The sequence below is a fragment of the Fringilla coelebs genome (genome assembly GCF_963513975.1).
Source record: "Fringilla coelebs genome assembly, chromosome: 2".
NCBI lineage: Eukaryota > Metazoa > Chordata > Aves > Passeriformes > Fringillidae > Fringilla > Fringilla coelebs.
Window position 1 is genome coordinate 6017009 of NC_140029.1, and position 13189 is coordinate 6030197.

A 13189-nucleotide genomic window follows, 5' to 3' on the forward strand; every position below is an offset into this window, starting at 1 on the left:
AGTAAATCTCCAGTTCAGTAATCTAAAATTAAATAATGATTAGCTTAATTGCTTGAGGATCATAAAAAACACTCTTAATAAAATATAAGGATTAATTGTGTGTTCTCAGAGCAGATAATTGCTTCTGCTTCATTTTCAGTAACTTCTCTCAAGACAGGGTTTGGAGGTAAGAGAAATAAAATAACCTTTTGTTATGCTGATTAGTAAAGCCAGGAAAAGTAGGCTAGTTCTTATGTATGCAAGCCCTTGCTCCTGTCTGAATAGAAGCTGCAATTTCACTATTAGTGGCAAATTTAGAACACTTGCTTTTAATTGCATAGATATGTGCCAGTTAGTCCCTCTGAAAGCAATAGTAGTTGGTACCTGTGGAGCTGAGAGTAGTAATATATATGTGAAGAAGGATAAAGTAGGGTTTTTTTTCTTCAGATAAAGGAAAAAGACTCATAATTTTACTAAGAAGTGTTTGGGTTATTCATTACCTGGGTTGTCAGCTGCTTGTTTGCATTGCATTTTGCTTCTAAACAAAATATTTTTACCTTCATTCACTGGAGAATGTCTTTTTTGCTTATAGGCAAATGAGAAAGCAAATCTCTTGAGACATAAGCAGTGGTACTTCCCTGGAGGGAGGAGATGGGGATTCTGCTGTTGCTCTGAGTGTTGCCAGGCGCCAGAAGTGGTCCCCACTGGTGGTGGTAAGAAAGAAATAATCTTCCCCCACATTTCTGTATTTGTGCTTTGTCTGTAGCAATATGCTTTTGGAGGGGGGGGGGAGGTGTGTGGAAACGGGTGTGCAAATCCTGTTGTTTTGGTAGAGCTGCATGAACTGCTGGGAGAGGTGTCAGATGTCTCCCACTCGAAGAATTTTAGTTTAGGAATGAAATCAGCACTTGAGCTTGTTGCTGCTGCTGTCTCATGTATGCTGTGTCTGCTGGTGATCATTGCAGCAGAGATTTAACCACAAATAAACCTCCCTGGGACTCTAGAAATACTTATCTGTCTCCTCCTTCCTTAAATGTAGAAGAAAGGGAGCTATGTCCTTAGAGTGCTTGAAGGACCTCCTTTATGGGGTTCATAGAAATCTCATCAATGCTGACTGAGGTCATCCTAGGCTGCCTTTAATCTGAACACCTTTAAATTTTATCCAATAACTGGCCATGAAAATGTTAAGTATCTCAGCAAGCTTCCTACTTTTTGCCTTTTTCTGTAGTCTGTCCTACAAACAGTGACAGGGAAAGTGGAAAGCTGCTGAGACCCTGCTGACACAGCAGTAGAGCAGTTTTTTTTCAGGACAGGATCTTAAAACCTGTGGTTACTGTCAGATGTTGACATTTTAATGATGATCTCTGATACCCTGCCCCTTCAGGGGCTATTAGTAGATTTTTTTTTTTGGTAAGAAAATAATTTAATCTTGGTGCTTTTGCAAAGACTTGAATTATTGCTTTTGTTCTATCACCTTTCAAGGTCTATTGTAGGACAAATTGTCTCCCTAAAATTGGTAATTTCTGTGAGATATTTTTTAAAGCTGTGTTTCATAAAGCAGCACATTGTGTGGAACAGCCACAATCTGTGTTCAGGGCAGGTACTGACCCTGTGCAAAGTTACATCCCTTTAAAGATGTACATTTTCCTGCTGTAGAGGAAGTGAAAGCATTGATCCCAGCTCATTAGGTGGCCAAATAGACACTTCCTGCAAGCCCAAAATATCCTTGGGTCCAAAATTTTACCTCCAAAAATTAGCTATTGCAGCTGAACTTGTCTGACTGCCTGCAGCTTTGGTGTGTGGAGGGACACCCAGTAGCTGATTTATTAAAGTAGCCTTGTCCCAGTGTCATGGTGACCAGCTGCTTTCAAAAGTGGTTGTGTAAAATGTTTTTGCCTGTGCTTGTTGACACTGGTGTAGGAGCAATGCCCCAGAAACACAAGAAAGCCCCTTTTTATCTAGTTGCTGTTTTGTAGGATACTTTTCAACTTACGTGGCTGCAATCTTTGCTTTTTTTCTTTGTGTGTAAGGCTTGAAAAAGCCATTGATGAGTTACTGAGAAGCTAAAATATGCTGGGGTGGGAGGGAGCAAGATTTTGGATAGTGACAGATAGTGACAGCTGAATTCTCAAGCTGTGCTTCTGTTCAGAGACCTCTGGGTTTCTCATACCCAGGCCTGTTACCTGTGTGGTGCTGCCTGGGTGTCTTGTCTTGGGTCACTAGAACCTGAAATGAGGAATAATCTGGAAATTAAGTGTTCTGAGTGAAGTGAATGGCCATGCTGGAAACTGCATGGATTGAATAACCCCCTGAGTAATTCCTTCAGCCTTCACTTGCTTGATTGTCACCCAGATGATGAGAGGGCTGGAACACCTCCACTGTGAGCAAAGGTTGAGATAACTGGGATTGTTCAGTCTGAAAAAGAGAAGGTGTCCTTCCTTATTGTGGCCTTCCAGTGCCTAAAGACAGCTGGAAAGAGAAAGAAAAATGGAGAGAGACTATTTAAAGGGCCTGGAGTGACAGGACAAGAGGGAATGGCTTCAAACTGAGAGGGAGCAGGGTTGGATCAGATATTGGGAAGAAATTCTTCCCTGTGAGGGTGGTGAGGCCCTGGCACAGGGTGCCCAGACAAGTTGTGAATGTCCCATCCCTGGAAGTGTTCAAGGCCAGGTTGGATGGGGCCCTGAGCAGCCTGGGATAGAGTCATTTGTCCCTGCACATGGCAGGGGGGTTGGACCTGGATGATCTTTAAGGTCACATCCCAAACCATCCTGTGATTCTGTGATCTGTCATCTGCTGCTGTTGTCCTTATTGTGTGTCTTACTGGGGGGGGGGATTTGTCTTCAGACCTGTCAATGTTATAATTTGTAGAAATTGCTGGAAAAGTCAGTTTTCATAAAAACTTAGTTGGGACCACAAAGAGGAAAACAAAGTAATCTTTGGATTCATCAGGCTAGACCTGAGAGCAGCTCACAAAAGCAGTCATGGCAGTCACAGTTTCAAGAGTTTCTACAGTTCAAGCAAGGTGAAATGTAAATTATATTAGAAGACCAGTTACAATCCCTGTTTTCATATTTAATTTACCAGTGTGGAGGCTGTGGTGAGGTTTCAAAGCCTGTAAGACAGGCCTCTCCACTGGCAGAGTGATGCTCTGGAAAGCTGCTCCCAGAGGCATGATCCCTGCTGTTAGTCTAGTGTGGTCTGGTTTTCAGGCAGTCTGCACAACTTGCAGAAGTAATGTTTTCTCCTTTCTGTTTCTAATAAATAGGCACTGAGTTGTTGCACCTTTAATTTGGAGGAAGAGAGCATGACAGTGGGTTTTTTTTTCTGTGGCACTCACTTCTACTCTTCAAAAACTGCACCCCGTTAAACTTTGAGCCTCTTTCCTAAGGAAAACCAGCCTTGCTGAACAATGCTGGATCCATTTATGGCTGGAATCCAGCACTGTTCAGCCCTGCCAGGGTGGTCACTGCTCTGGGCCAGCACAGGATCCACTTCCAGCTGGGGGTATCTGCTGGTGAGCTCAAGGACTGGGCTTGATCTCCTGGGGATGTTTTTTTTTGAGAAGAAAAAAGTAATCTAAACTGAAAGTGCTTTCTTAGAAGGCATAACAGCATTTACTCTTTCATAATTGTTTTGAAAATGTCAAAGTTGCTGTGGGAGCAGTTGTTTTCACATGTGGAAGTTGTGAAGGCCACACATTCAGGACCTTTGGCAGTACTTTCCAAAACAGCAGAAAGCACAGTTTTAAATACAAATACTGTCACAGGATGTGCTTCAGGACAATATTACTGTGCCTTTGCAGCAAGGCCACTTTTGATTCAGGGCTTCATTTGCCCAATCTCTGCACCTGTCTCTCCCTCTGGAAAGAGCCTCCCTTTTCTCCTTGGTTGTGGTGTTCAAGTTTTGTTGTAGTTGAGATGGAGACAATACAAAGCAACACACTCCATTTTCAGAAGGCTTCAAACAGTTTTTATTATAGCATGCATGCTTTTTATACATTCTTACAAAACTCATAACTTTACACTTTACTCATTGGTCATGAGAGACAAAGTGCTTATTGGAATAAGCTGTTGTAGGTTTCTCTATTTATCCTTCTTTCTTTCTTGGTTTCTATGTCAACGACCTTGGTAGAAAATTATTTCAGGGGTAAACATCGATCCTCTTATCAAACTTCTCTCTGGCTCACAGGAGTCACTGTAAAAACTCTTCCACAAAGTTTAATGAGATACATGATGCACTAGAGACTGAGGCTGAGGAGTTCAAGATTGCACAACCAAATTGTGATTGCAAAGGGCTGATAAGGGACACTCTCTAAAAGCTGAACAAGCCCCCTCCTGTGGGATGTATGAAAAGGACAGAGGGAAGAGGCTCAGGGCAGTGTGAGCTGGAGATGTGCCTGCTGGGCCCTTGTGGCACTGCAGGACCTGGTTGTGCTGGGGCATTTTGCAGGTCCCTTCTGGATGCTCTTTGCCATGGCTTTGTGAGCTTTCAACTTGTTCAGTTCAAAGTCATCTGGATGCTTTGGAACCATGTTGCAAGACGGGAACAAAATGCCTAAGCATCATCTTGTGCAGTTCTTTTTCCCGTGCTGAAGATGTAATAATGCCTCTTATTACTGTCCTGGGTGCCCTGGGTTAACTTTTCCCTCATGTCTACTGAAATCATCTACTTTATAAAATACAAAACACCTCAAAACCCAACCCAAACTGAACAAAAAAACGTGAAACCCAACAGTTCAGCTTAAGATATATCTTGCTGGTAGAGTTGTGGGATGAGTAATAACTGTAAAGGCAGTTATACAAGCAAACCTTGAGGATGTGCTGACCTTAAGCTTGAGTTTAGAGTGAGCCTGTAGTAGTGCCTGGGAGGAGAGGCTTATGAGCAGTCAGTCAAACTAGGCATAGAAAAAGCTCCCAGTTGCCTGGAAGTAATGAATTTACTGACAGTAAAATACTTCTTATTAAGGCAGTGGAGTTTCAATTATTCCAGTTATTTAGAAATCTGGTTCATTACAGTTAAGGTAAAAATAATTTAAATAGAACTAATAAAAAGTAGTTCATGTTTAATGGGCTTAAAAGTGAACAAAATCTACAGATTCAAGAAGTAATTATACATTGCATGTAAATTGTATGAAGTTTCTTGTTCTATGTCTTGATTGGGGAAATATTGATTCTTTTAGATTAGTTCTGGTACATAGACCAGGCTGCTTGTTTGTTTATTTTAAATGAAGCCAGTCTGGTTTGCTGGATTCATTGTCTATAAATGTGTCCTATATTAACACATTGCATTGAACTGCAGGCAGTTTGTAATACCCTTGAATATCTGATTTTTTGGGCATATAATTGCAGATGAGCTGAGGGTTATTCTGGCAGATAAAAATGAATCATAAGAGCATAAATACTGCTTCTCAAACTGCTACTCAGCCTGACTGAGGAGCTTTTGTAGAGCAGTGCCAAGCTAGCAGTGGTGACATCCATAATTCCAGTTTGGCACATAGGGTCTTTTGAATATGAGGCTTTGGTACAGTGAACACCTCTCTTTACTAATTAGCTTCTAATTTTTCAAGTGATGGGGAGCAGTTTTTGACTTGGCAGTCAAACTGTTCAGAAATGCTGCAAGCTCCAAGGGAAATGGATGCTCACTTTTATACCAGTAATTTCACATTCTGCATTTCTTCCAGGACTTTATAACTATTCCAGCAGGAAACAAGCTTTGCTTTGGTGAGTTTTTTTTTGTCTCTGACAGAAGTGGAAGGAATACAGAGGAATGTATGGAGATCCAGAAATTTCCACACAGGCAGCTGCCCACCTGGCTGGGGTTGTGATCGCTGAGAGATCTCCTGTGGTCAGATTAGTGTCAGTATTTTGTGGCACTTGTAGGACTGAAAAAGTATTCACAGTGGCAGAATATTTGAATGTCCTTTTGGCTGGGTCTGTCAGAGCTGCTTTAACATGAGACCATGATAAAGAGAGCATCTGTGAAAGCTCTCAAAGTTTCTCTATAAACTGTGTTGCTGTCTGAACGTTGCTGGTGGAAGGCAAGTGTGGATTTCTAGTGGGCCAGTCATTCCTGGGATTCCTGCAGCCCTCAGTGAAAGGGTATTTAGGTCATGTCTCTCTCAAATATTGCATTAAAAAGCCACTGTTCAAAAGAAGCTGAACAAGGGACACTGAATCGTGACAGGGCTGACCGGTCCTGGATTTGTGATCTTTGTTGGCAGCATGTTCCAAAGACTCTGTGTGTTACCACAGAAGGGTCCCCTGCTCTGCAGAATCCAGATGGCCTAAATTAACTATATTTGCTGCTAGAGGCCTATTTAACAATAGAAGCCATCCAGGAGATGGGAGATATTAAGAAAAGGTGAGAGCTGTAGATGTTTCTTTTCAGGTGTTTGACTGACATGGATTTTAAAGACAGGTGGGATGTTTACAGAGTGGCTGTTGTTTGGTTTCCCAGCTGAATGGCCAACAAAAGCCTGAATTTACACAACGTGCAGCATTCCCACTTACAAGTTAATTTTTTTTTTTAATTGTGGGCTACTACATTTGTAAAGAATTCTGGTTTTAATTTATAAAGATTTTACCACAAGCAAAAGTTCACATTTATGCACATGCAGTTCAGCTTTGTGTTCGAAATGTGATCTTCAAATTCACACAGGAGAAGGGTTTTTTTCTTTTATGGTGGCTTGTTTGGGGGTTTGAGGGTTTTTTATTGTTGGGTGAAGAGGTCAGTGTAAAGGTTGTGTGGTGAATGGCTGCTGCCAGTATTGGTACAGAGACCAGAAGGGGCTGGTGTGATCTTGACAGAAAACACAGAACAATAAAACTTTGTTCAGTATATATTTGTTTTTGCTATCAGTCTGCTTGATAAGTCTGGTCTATCTTTTTAGGAAGATACCTACTTTTGTATATATGCAAAAACAGATCTGACCACAGGGGTAATTATGGATTCAGGCTGATAACAACCTTGTGCAATATTTGCCAGTGAAATAATCCAAAAGAAGAACAGATGTCTTATTCAGGAATGAACACGCTGCTGTTGGCAGTCAGGGTGGCATCCAAGAGAGAAGTTAGATCCCATAGAAGGAGGAAAGGGATGATGTGGGTCCCTGCCCTGCTGTACAGCTCTTCCTTTCTTGCTTTTCCCCCCTTTGGGTTGTGATAGCAGATGCACAGCTCTGTATGAGCAGTATGAATGCACTGAGCAGGATCCAGCTCCTCACCCACTGTAATTCAGGCTGCCAGTTCAGCTCACTGAACTTTCTGAGAAACTGTTTGCTTGTGTACCTGCTGCATTTTCATAATTCACCTGTTATTTGTTCTTGACTGCGGAACAGTGGGTTTTATCTGAAGCTGCCTCAGTGACAGTAACTCAGCAGAACCCTAATTTGGTGGTTTTTTTTTTTGCTTCTTTGTCTCCCCTGTGATGAAGATCTGAAACATCTGGATTTGGAAGAATGATGACTTTTGTCTTCCCCTCACTCTTCACATGGCCTCTGTCTCCTTCCAGGCTCAAACCATGGAAAAAATAATGGTGAAAAAACTGAAAATTTGTAGACATTTTATGTATATAAAAATATATAGACAAGGTGTCTTTGTCCATGTGACAAATGTCAGTCTGGTGACAGGAGGCTGGTTGGTCTTCATCACTTGTCATAGATCTGTCAGGAAGACTGGGGACTGTAAAGTCAAAAGTGCATGGCATGTATTCTGCTTCTCAGTTCTAGAGCTGCCTTTCTTCATTGCTGGTAAGCTGTGAGCAGTTCCTGGTTTGGAGGTACATTTGTAGGTGAGATCATGCAAATGCTCCTCTGGGGAATTTTTAGATTTGGTATAGCAGGGCACTGGCAGGGGAAAACTTTCCTTCTGTCTCTCTTTGGTCTTGCAGCTGTGATTCCCACAGCATGTGAATAGCTTAGGTGTCACCTGAGGCCTTTGCTTTACCCTGTCCCTCTTACTTATAAATCATAAAAATAATAAATAATCCTATTTAATTTTTTCCATCATGGCAGTACAGCTCGTGGTAGCAAACTCTGGAGCAGAGGCATAAATGAACAAAGGGGATGTGCTGAGCCCTGCTCTGTCTCCAAGCTGGCTCTCAGGAGGTGGTGGCTTTGCTTCTGGACACATGGATTCAGGAGGTGGTGACTTTTCCTCTGGACACATGGATTCAGGAGGTGGTGGCTTTGCCTCTGGACTCTGGGATTCAGGAGGTGGTGGCTTTGCCTCTGAACACATGGATTTAGGAGGTGGTGGCTTTGCCACCAGACAGCCCCAGGAGCTTTCCTGCCCCAGCTCATTCACTTGCATCAGGGATCCTGCGTTACTGTGGATCAGAGAGCAAATCACACTGCTCCTCTTCTGCAGAAGGCAATGTTTAATACCTGAAATTTAAAGCAGCTCAGCACTTCTTGTAAGACAGTTTCCATTTCTTCCCAATTAGTGCTCAGTACTTCAAAGGGAAGCTTTGAACCTGGGCAGGGGCTTGCAGGCATGAATGCTGTGCTTGCTGAGACTCTGTGCAGCAGCAGTCAGAGGCTTCTCCTTGCTCAGCCACAGCACATTTGCATGCAGACAGATGTCTCCTGGCTAGCTCTCTCTCTGTCATGTGTTTGAGGCTTAATTTTTTTTTTCTGCATAGTTTTCCATCCAGAAAGAAAAGTATTTCATTTTCCCTATAACATCTCACAGGTGAGACTCTTTTGTTTATCGTTTATTTTACATCTCTGTTTTAACAAGTGATGGGCCTGTGCCACAAAGCATTTTCCAGATTCACCCAATCTGTCTAGCAGGTGGCTCCCTAGGTTTCAGAGCTTGGTGTGTAAATGCATTTAAGACTCCTGAAGTTTCTTTTGTAGTTTATTTTTATCTGAATACAAAGGATGAATTCCCATTTCTCTTGAAAATTCAACCACTTGGAGTGAAGAGGAGCATTTTATGTAGTCTTAGAGATGAGCAGACATTACTGAGTTTTTTTCTTAATAATCAGAGACGAAGATTGGCAGCATTTTGTAATTACATAACATTGATCTATTTTATACATTGCAAGAGGCCTATTACTCAAATAATTTTGTACTAATAGGGCTTCTGTTAGATAACTCCTTTTCTGTTTGTTATGTAAGGGCTGGTATTATAGAATTGCTGTTTGAATACCAGCACTATAATTTTAGAATAGCTTTTATAATAGAAATACCAAGTAAGCCTTGTTCCAAATATAGGCAATTATTCCAATATCGTAATTTATTTTTTTTCCCCAAATGAGGCCTCTTGATAATTGCTACTTTGGGTTCTGTTTTCATTATAAAATCATGATGCTGTCCTGTGCCCAGTCATAATCCATTATGTGCATTTTCTGTAATGAGTGTTGTGCATTGGAAAAGTATCGGTCAGCAGTCCTGGAAACTGGTGATTGAGCTTCACCTATGAAAACACTGCAAGTGCCAGTTTAGTGACTCTGCATGTCTGAAACCCTCCTGTCATCTTTAAACTGTGTGTGTGTTTGTCTCTTGGCCTTTGGGGTTTATTTTGATGTTTTTTGATATAACCTGATTTCTGCAGTTGAGAACAGAAGCAGTGTGACCAGTCTCAAAACGGGATTGGGGAACACAATCAGTAAAAATTCTTTTGGAGACCACAGAAACTGATTATTCCTAAGCAAGGAATGTAGTTGCAAGCTATCTCCTTCATTGACAAAGGTGTAGATAGTAGTAAGACTTTTACCTTGGAGTTGCTTGAGAAATGGGGTTGAGCTGTAGGTGAGGTTGCAAAAGGTTTTCCAACAGACCTGGACTTTGTGCAAGATATAAGAGGACAGGAGGACCTATTGACTTGGTGCATGGAGATCACCTGAAATTTTCCTTTTTTTTTATGAATGCTGTGGTGTTTCTATCCTGGTTTTCCACTGGACCTTATTCACCACACTTTCTGGAGTATGTTGTATTTAATTTGTGTGTGCTTTTACATTCTTATTCTACCCAGCTCTGCTAAATAAGATAAAGGTTCCTGTTTGTCTGTAACTTTAACATTCACAGCCTCCTTCCCCCCCCCCCCCCCCCCCCACCTTTTTAGCCAAACAATTCCAAGCAATGTCTGCTCTTTTAATGTAAAAAGGTTCTTACTTGTTTCATCTTCAGTGGGTTTGTGCTGCCTCTTTCAACTTCATTGAAATCTTCTGATGGGACTCTACCTCCAGGGCAGCCAGGGTTTTAAGAGGGTCTTACACCATGACTTTGCTCTCTTTAGTGCTGATGGTAAAGTTTAGTCAAAAAATGGGAGTGTCAGGGGCCTGTGACTACCACTTAACTTTTATTTTTGGTATCTAAGCTAGATTTTGTTTAGATTTGTTTTCTTTCGAGGCTTAACTCTGACCAGGTGAATTATGCTTCATAGAGGGCTGTGTTCATAAATAGGAATCACTCTTCAGTCCAGCTGTTGTGTCTGGGTACAGATGTGCCTTCAAGTCTCTCTTTACCTGGACTGTCCATATTATGCTGCAGAGCATCTGGATGGGGCTGATGCCTTGTGAAGGCTGACCTAGAACAGAGACTAGATGGAGTTAAAGTAGGGATTTATTAAGAGGCCTCAGTAGATCCACCTTGGGCAGCACAACCCAAAATGGCCACAAAATGGACAACAGGTCATGGGGTCTCCCACTTTTATAAGTTCTGCTCCATTTGCATATTGAAGCTAATTGTCTAATTATAGCTTTAGGTTATGAAGTCCCATTCTTCTTGTTTTCTGTCTTTGGTCCACATTGTTTGTCCTCTTGGGCCTGAGATTTGGATCATTTGTCCTTGATCCCCAGCTAGAGAAGGAATTGTTTTGTCTCCCTACTGAGACAAAACAATTGTTTGTCTCCCTGTGAAGAGAGCTGACCATCCCCTAATATGAAGCCCAGACCCACCCACTAAAGCAGCACAGAATCTGAAACATATAAAAGCTAAACCTGAGGCACCAGGGCCCTGAGCTTAACCCCATCAGCACCGTGTTCCTGCACAGGGTGTAGCTGCACAGGGTGTTGTTCCTGCACAGGGTGTAGCTGCTGCCACTTCATTTGTCCCCTCTCCAGGCTCCAATATCTCCTTTTTGCTAACCAAGCTCCTGGACTATGCCTGCTCAGGCCTTCCAAAAGCCCTGATTGTGGAGCAGGGAGAAGAGAGAGGAAACACCATTGTCATCTCTTGGTTCCTTTGTGCTGAAATCTAGATTTTAATAAAATCTTTCCTCAGGTCCTGCAGACACAAAAAGTGTCGAGTGGCCGTGCTGAGCACACGCACGACCACGCGAGCGAATCCGGACGATTGTAGCCTGGTAATTTCCTGTAAGGAGCTTACTGGATTAGAGCAAAGGCTTGGTTTGCCAGCAACACCACCTGACTGTAATATTTATTGAGCAGTATTACCTGTTTTAAATATTAGTCCACTTCTGCCCCATTCATGCCTTCATTCTTGAGGTAAGAGGGGCGTTTTTAGTTCAGTGGCTTACAAAGCCATCTAGTAGAGAGGACACCCAGCTGATTTTTTGGGCTGCTGAGCCGGCAGTTTTAGTAGCTGAAGCACTTGCAGATTTACCTCGATGTGCTTTTGTCACCATAATCCCTCCTCCATGTCAAGACTGATTCGCTTTCCTAGCCAAGACTCACATCGTGCGTTTTTGCCGTTCCATTTCTTCTCCTCTTTATTTTTTTTGGTGTTTGTTTGTCTGTCTATTAATCAGTAACAAATTGGGAAGATGTTGGTAAACCAGTCAAGTATATGCTTGTTAGCTGGAGTCTGCGCTACACTGATTGTCCTGGCTTTAGCCTATTACTTGTATTGGTAAGTTGGATTTTTGTACTGCAGCTGTGCTGGTGGTGGCTTGTCCTTTAAAATGCTTTCTTGGGGTGAGCTGGAGAGTGGTGGTAATTTTTGAAGTGCTCTGGAAGGCTGGTGGGCACTTACTAATGTGTGGCTGGGGCAGATACCTTCCCTGATTTGCTCTGGTGCCCTTGTTACTTGCTATGGGACTCGGTTTTGTTGCCTTCTGAGTTTTTGTGTTTTTATTCAGCTGAGAGTATAGTGGCTAAGCATGCCACTTGGGGCAACATGGTGACTGTGTGTTTCTATTTTTTTCTGCAAGCCTTTATAGAGCTCTTTCACTCTTATTTTGTGCTCTTAGTGTTCTCACAGCTGTCTCTCAGCATGTAACACAAAAATTAGGCTGACAGGCTCACCATGTATTGGGGTGTTTGTAGGAGACATTTATCTTTAGCATGGAAAATGGATGTTTCAGGCAGGTGAAAATGAAGATTCTACCCCTTGTGGGTGAGCAGCCCTTGGAGAGTGGTGGCTGGGAGCAGCAGAGCCAGGAGCTCACATGTGCCTGGGTGTTTTGACTGGGTTTGGGAAGGGTAGGAGCAGGACAGGGCTGCCCTACATTTCTGGGCTGGCCTTGTTTCTCTGTGGCTCCACATATGTCCAAGATGTTCAGCCAAAAGAAGTCTAGAAACTTTTTAGAACCTTGTCTGGAGCAAACAGCGACTTTTAGAAATGCAATCTGTTGACTGGCTTTAGTGAAAAAAGACACCTCTACTGTAAAAGGAAAAGCTTGCTGGAGTTGGAATTAATACAGCTGTGCCTGGAGAACTTTCCAAGGAGTGTGACATTGCTGGGAACAAGTTTCTAGCATGACACATGAGTTTGTTTAATAAAGTGTTTAAAAAACAAAAGAAATTAAAATCTCTGTAGGATCATCTTGGTTTGTCTTTGCCAAGTTTTTCCTCCAGGCAGTTATGCCTGATCTATTTACAAGCCTACGATCCTCTGTGTGTGTGTATGCACACAATTGTAATATTAATGAGTTTATTTACATTTAAGCTTCACAGTGATTCTCTGCAGATATGTCAACTCTCAGCTATACAGTGTGGCAGCTCAAATTAAAATGTGTGTGATTACTAGTCCCTGTAATCCTCAAAATGTGCAACAAAACAGATATGTGTAAGTGATTTTACAGTTTTAATGTTAAAATCAGGAAACCTAGAGCTTAAGGACATCTATAGCTGCCCTGCTAAATGTTATTTTAACAAAAGAAAGTTCATGTGATAAGTACATACATGAACCCAGTGTAGTTTTTAATTAATTCTTCATGTCTTAACTCAATATTGGGGTGTGATGTGTGCATCTGACAGCATATAGATTTTGTACTGATGCAAATATAAATTTGCGTGCATT

The 13189-nt window shown here is 42.0% G+C and overlaps 1 protein-coding gene across 5 annotated transcripts in view; it reads left to right on the forward strand.

The window, feature by feature from the left end:
• Nucleotides 1-13189, forward strand: part of AGPAT3 (1-acylglycerol-3-phosphate O-acyltransferase 3) — an 87098-nt gene that overhangs the window by 38863 nt on the left and 35046 nt on the right. For 4 of the 5 annotated variants that reach the window (XM_084224431.1, XM_084224430.1, XM_084224429.1 and 1 more), the window contains one exon: nt 572-692. The exons of the other annotated variant lie outside the window; for it this stretch is intronic. The gene's annotated coding sequence lies outside the window, so the exon portion shown is untranslated. The remainder of the gene's footprint in view (nt 1-571; nt 693-13189) is intronic. 5 annotated transcript variants of the gene reach the window in all.